Below are 6,548 nucleotides of genomic sequence, written 5' to 3' on the forward strand. Positions count from 1 at the left end.
TCGATTGTTTGAATCCCAGTGGTCTCGTCACATTCTGACTATTCCATGAAAAATTTGGATGATTGCGCCATCCCGGATTGTATGTGTTGGAGTAGGATTATTCTGTGACCTGTTAAAATTCCCAACAAAGTTAGAATTTTCACTAGATTGTTTGAAAGTATTACCTACCTGACACTCTGTGCTAACATGTCCTCCACCACAAAAATCACATGTCAAACTCTGAATTTTCATGACTGAAATACTCATATTATCAAGCTTTTTGTTGAGTGTTTCAAATTGTGCAGCAATTGCAGCAAAAGCATCCACTTCATGAACTCCGCTAACTTTTTGCATTGGTAGTCTCTCGCAGGCCACCGATAACTATTGGACGCCATCTCCTCTAATAGATTGTAGGCTTCTTCTGGTATTTTATTAGTTAAAGTCCCCATTGCAGCTGCATCAATCATAGAATGAAGATTTGTACTAGAGCCATTATAAAAGTTTATACCTGCATCCATACGGGTAGTCCGTGATGTGGGCATCTCCTAAGAAATTCTTTGAATCTTTCCCATGCTTCATATAATGATTCATTATTCATCTGCATAAAATTAGTAATACCGTTACGCATCTTCGCAGACTTTGCAGGTGGAAAGAACTTACCAAGAAATTTCTGAGCCATATCATTCCATGTAGTAATTGATCCTGCGGGAAGAGAAGAAAACCAATTCTTAGCTTTATCTCTAAGAGAGAATGGAAATAATATCAATCTAATAACATCATCTGTAACTCCATTATATTTAATGGTGTCACAGATTTCAAGAAAAGCATCGATGTGAGCGTTTGGATCATCGCTTGGTGGCCCACTGAATTGTACTGATTGTTGAAGCATCTGAATGAGTGACGGCTTGATCACAAAGTTGTTTGCTTGAATTGCAGGTCTTCTGATACTTGATGTGGCGCCTTGAACTGTTGGCGCAGCATAATCTCTTAAGAGTCTACGTGGATTTTCATTATCACCGTCTGCCATCTTCTTAATATGATTTCTCTGTTCTCTCAGTCACCTTTTGAATGTACGCTCGATTTCTGGATCAAGTTCAACAAGTTTCCCTTGTTGGCTACGTGTCACAAACTGATGTACACCCTAAAAAATAAAACAAAACGAAAGCTAGATAAAACTTAGAATTATCTGGTATCAATATTAATTAGTATTAAACAAACGATCCCCGGCAACGGCGCCAAAAACTTGTTCATAAAATTCTAAACGCAAGTGCACGTGTCGAACAAGTAATATAATGATGAGAAAAAATATCGTCCCACGGAGATCGATGATTAATAAACCAATTAAATACTAAAATAGAGTAATTCTAAAATTTATCTAACATATCAAAATATAATTAAGAATAAATTAAAAACGAAATTTGTAGACTAAATGTAGTAAATCGATCAGATAAATATGTTAGAGCATTCGATTTCACCATAACCACTAGATATGAATTTCAGATTGTTGTTAATACAAGAACGATATCAAACATGTGATAGCGGAATTTCCTAACTTATTTACTATCCTATCTCTAGGTATAGCAAACCTACTCAGCTTATTAATCCACTATATCTCTATGTGAATTAAAATAAACATGAGTGCATTAAAAACTATGAATATTCCCGACTGACAATGAGTCTTTTGGATCACCTTATCACCAAAAGCTACACAAATAACACGGTATGTATCTATCCACGTTTAATTTATGGTTATATATTATAATGAGCAATTACATATTATCACTTCTCAGTCTCAAACATCCACATCAGATCATTCAAGTGGTGGCCAGTCACTCAAAAGCATTAAACACGATAATATATAACTCACGTGAATCAAATCAATTGTAAAACATAAAAATCATGAAATTCATATCATCATGGTTAGGCTACATCATAGCCCTAACAAAAGGAAATTAGAACATAGTAGCAGAATAAATAAAAATACAGATCAAACCTAGCATCTTGAATCAAAGAACAAGAATTCTATCACCACTTTTATTTTCTCTTCAAAATACTTGAAAAACTCTCAGAAAAATGAAAAACGATCTAACTCCCCAAAACCCTAGCTGCTCTCTCTGGCTCTATTTATAGGATATATCCCAGATAACTATCTCCCAACGCTTGCAGATAACATTAGGAAACAACATCAAGAATTTCTTGATTTGATATCCATCTTCCACTGCTTTTTTTTATTTAAATTCTGATAGTTGCCATTCTTTTCCTTACCTTCTCCATATCTCATTATTCTGCATAAACAAGAAAAATTCAAATAATTAGAAAAAAATCCAAATATTTTCTCATAGATACTCCATTAATTGCTGCATAAAATAGGTAAAATAAATCTATTTTTATATAGTTATCGATCGTGGTGGTGGTAGAGCGCCGGCTCAAGCCAGCGCAAGTGTAAGAGTATCGCTATAGGCCGATATTGAGAGTGTAGCAACATTGTGCAATCTTAAGCTCGATGGGATCGTTCAAGTGCTAGTGACCCTTGGGTTTCAATCAAGTTAGTAAACTCAGGATGAAAGCAGCCGCTGTTGCCGCTGTCACTACCGCCGCCGATCTTGTAATCACTTTGTTGTTGCCACGCCCGCTAGGCTCGGCTTGGAGTTACGATCAGGGAGCAAGCCGCCACATCTAGGTCACGATATAGTTCAAGCAGAGATGGAAATCAATTTGGGAAGAAGCCGATGACCAAAAGAAAGGACCCTATTCGTCCCAATTGAAGGAATATAGTCAACAAGTTAGTGCTGAGTCAGAATGGAGTGTGTTGCGCTGACGAAAGCTAACATGGATCAGCCCTGTGTCCTGTTAAGACGAATGCTTGTTCTGAGTGTGACCAACAGGGCTACCTGGCTAAAAAAAAAAGGTCGATGGGACAGATCAATGGGAATGTGCCGTAGAACACACCGAGAGGTATTTAGGACAGACCCTGGTGTAAGGAAGGATGCAGGCTGTCAACTAACAGGAGTCAGAGGATTCATCAAATGTGTGCCGAGTTTGTAGAAGGAAGCATGGATCAGTTCAATGCCTTGGTATAATGAAAGCGTGCTATAGGTATGGCCAGCACGGCCATCAGGTGAGGGACTGTCAGTGTAAGTCCAAGGGAGCATAGACACTGCTATTGTAGATGGGACGCCATTAAGATGGCGAAAGGGATGGGAATGGAACCGACCATGCATCGATCAGAAGAATAATGTTTTTGGGATGATTTTATCAAAGTAACGCAACAGAGTTTTGGATTAAGTTGGTGGAATTTCAGTTTGTGGAGATAAAGCCGTAGAAAGGAGAATCACTTACTAGAGTTGTGTTTGACTAGCCTATTGACATATAACTTTGACGTCAAGTGTGGAAAGAATTGGCTCTGGAGCATCTTGTGGCAATGAATTGTTGTCGTTGAGTAATCCAGCTTAATCCATTAGCATATGGAAGTGTCGATTTTATTGGGAGTCAAGAAGGACCCTCGACTTCCTTAATCTCGTCACTTGAGGTAACCAGTATGTTAGACGAAGATTACCAAGGTTACTTGGAGATTGTCATAGATAAGACAGATTGAAGAACTGAAGATTGAGGACATCTCAATGATCCAAGAATTTCTAGATGTATTTCCACAGGAATTGTCAGGCCTGTTGTCAGAGAAAGAGATAGAATACGTGATCGAATTAGCAACCGGGACATAGCCAATCTCAAAGGCTCCTTACCAGATGTCGTTGTCTAAGTTGAAAGAACTGATGGTGCAGATGCAAGAATTACTGGATGAGGGATTTATTCATGCCAGTGCATCACCTTGGAGAGCATTAGTTTCGTTTGTAAGAAAGAAAGATGGTTCATTACACCTAGGCATTGACTATCGTCAACCTGATCAAGTGACGATCAAGAACAAGTGTTTATTACCGAAGATCGACAAATTGTGTGACTAGTTGCAAAGAGTGTCGATACTTTCAAAGGTCGACTTGAGGATAGGGTATCATCAGCTAAGGGCCAAAAAATAAGGATAGGTCGAAGTCAATGTTTAGCACTCGAATTGACTATTGCGAGAGTACTGTAATACCGTTTGGTCTGACGAACGTTCCAGCTACTGTCATTGATTTGACAAACTGAGTGTTCAAAGAATATCTAGATCAATTTGTGATCGTGTCTATCAATGATATTCTGGTGTATTCGAGGAATGCTGAGGAGCACGAGAGTCATCTGAGAATGGTACTTCAGACCCTGAGAATGCATGGATAGTGTACTAAGCTAAGCAAGTACAAGTTTTGGCTGACTCGTGTAGCGTTCTTATGTCACGCGATTTCAGGTGAAGCAATTTCCATGGACCCGACCGAGATCGAAGCAGTTATTAGTGGACCAAGACCGACAATAGTAATAAAGATCAGAAGCCATTTGGGTTGGACAAATTACTACAGAAAGTTCGTGGAAAGAATTTCAGCATCAGTGTCGCCGTTGACTCAACTACTGAAGACAGAAGAAAAGTTCGTGGGGATAGACAAGTGCGAGTGTAGTTTCCAAGAGCTTAAATAGAAGCTGACTACCGCACCTATGTTGATCATTCCATCTGGTCCTGGAGGACACGAGATCTATAGTGATGCGTCGTTTAAGGGACTGGATTGCGTATCGATGCAACATAATAGGATTGTTGAATACGCGTTCCGTCAACTGTGATCTCGCAAGTTGAACTACCCGAGGCATGACCTAAAACTCGCAGCATTAATTTTCATACTGAAGATTTGAAGATGTTAATTGTGTGGAGAAAAATTCTGGATTTTCGCTGACCAACAAAGTCCCCGTATTTATTCTCTCGGAATGAATTGAATATGAGATAGTGCTGTGAATCGGAACTTTTGAAGGACTAGGATGGTGATATATGGTATCACCCCGAAGAACAAAAGAAGTCATTGAGGCGTTGAGTCGAGAGTCTTCAATTGTGCATAGGCTGGTTAAAGTATGGACTTTACTTGAGAAAGTTCAAAATTCGGTTTTCAAATTTGAGGTAGGTCACCTTTCAAATTTTATGGGCACCCTCAGAATTGAACCGAATATTCAAGTTAGAATCAGATGCTTTAGTTGACAGATCGGGATGTTCAGAAGATCCTTCAAGAGGATACTGATAAGAGAGAGGCTGACTTTCAGATTTCTAAAGATGGAACACTCAAGTTCCAAGAGTAATTGAGTGTACCTAATGATGTAGCACTCAGGGAAGAGACCTTGTCAAAAATTCACTGTAGCAGTTGCAATATTCGACCAGACAGTGCAAAGTAGGTTAGAATTGGCGTTAGCTCGATCAGTAAACCAATATAAAGATAGATATCGCCGGACAGGTTACAAATGTCAAATGGCTAGTAAGTGGAAGTTCAGTAATGCAAGCTGCGAGGACTCTTGTAACCTCTCGAGGTTCCCGAGTGGGAACGAGTGCACATTACAATGAACCTTGTGACAAACCTATCAAGAAATCATAGGGGTAATGATTCCATTTGGGGTAGTGGTCGACAGACTAATGAAGTTGGTTCACTTTATCACCACATGGAAGGATCTTGATTTGAATAGGTATGCATAAATGTATATGTGTCAGACAGATCATTTGCATGGAGTGCTATTGACGAACTTATATCAAATCTAGAACCGAGGTTCCCAATTTCAGCAGAATAGTCAGATGGTTCCTTTTGAAACATTGCATAGCAGAGTGTACAGAACTTCAGTTTGTGAAAAAGAAGTCAGGGAAAGAAAGATCGCAGGCCTAGAGTCAGTCAGCAGTCAGTGATTATAATTGTAGTGATCAGAAACAAATTAAAGACCACTCAGAACCGCCAGAAATGTTGTATCGTTGAGTATCGAAGGCCTTTAGAGTTCCAAATTGGTAATTACATCTTTCTGAAGGTGTCACCAATGAGGGATACCTTGCACTTTAGCAAGGAGGGAAGACTGAAACTGAGGTACGTAGATTCCTTTGAGATTCTAGAAAGAATTGGGATCCTAATGTATTGTCTTGCGTTGTCGCCAAGGTAGGCGCAAGTGCATGACGTCTTTCACGTGTCGAGGTTGAGAACGTATGAGCCCGACCCAACTCATGTGCTAAATCTTGAAGAATTTGACGTGGATGACAAAGTGTCGTACGTAGAAAGCTTGGTTTAAATTGTGGATAAAAAAGAACGGATTTTGTATACCAAGATGGTCCCCTTGGTTAAAGTGGTCTGACAACACCACGGGACTGAAGAAGCAACCGAGAAAAAGAAAGACTTGACGAGACGACGATAACCCCACCTTTTTGTCCAAAGTTGGTAAAGGTTTAAATTTCGAGGACGAAATTTTTATAAGAGGGGAAGAGTAATGACATCCTAAAAATTTAATTTTAATTTCGATTGGATAAGTTGGGCCTTTCATCGACGCGACTATAGTGCTTTTATCTGAGATGGCTACTCATGAGATAACTGACCTATTAGGTGAAGCCATTAAGGGATTTTAACAATAGACTTGAGAATTCGAATAGAAATCAACTGCTTGACCGTGCTAGTCTACAAGGGACATTACGACAC

At 39.3% G+C, this 6,548-nt stretch overlaps 1 non-coding gene across 1 annotated transcript; it reads left to right on the forward strand.

Moving 5' to 3' along the window:
- Nucleotides 1-503: 503 nt before the first annotated feature.
- LOC120294188 lies at nucleotides 504-609 on the forward strand. Its single transcript, XR_005551679.1, has one exon. It is a non-coding gene; the product is annotated as a small nucleolar RNA R71 (small nucleolar RNA).
- Nucleotides 610-6,548: the final 5,939 nt, after the last annotated feature.

The sequence above is a fragment of the Eucalyptus grandis genome, chromosome 5, assembly GCF_016545825.1.
Source record: "Eucalyptus grandis isolate ANBG69807.140 chromosome 5, ASM1654582v1, whole genome shotgun sequence".
NCBI classification, from domain to species: Eukaryota; Viridiplantae; Streptophyta; class Magnoliopsida; order Myrtales; family Myrtaceae; genus Eucalyptus; species Eucalyptus grandis.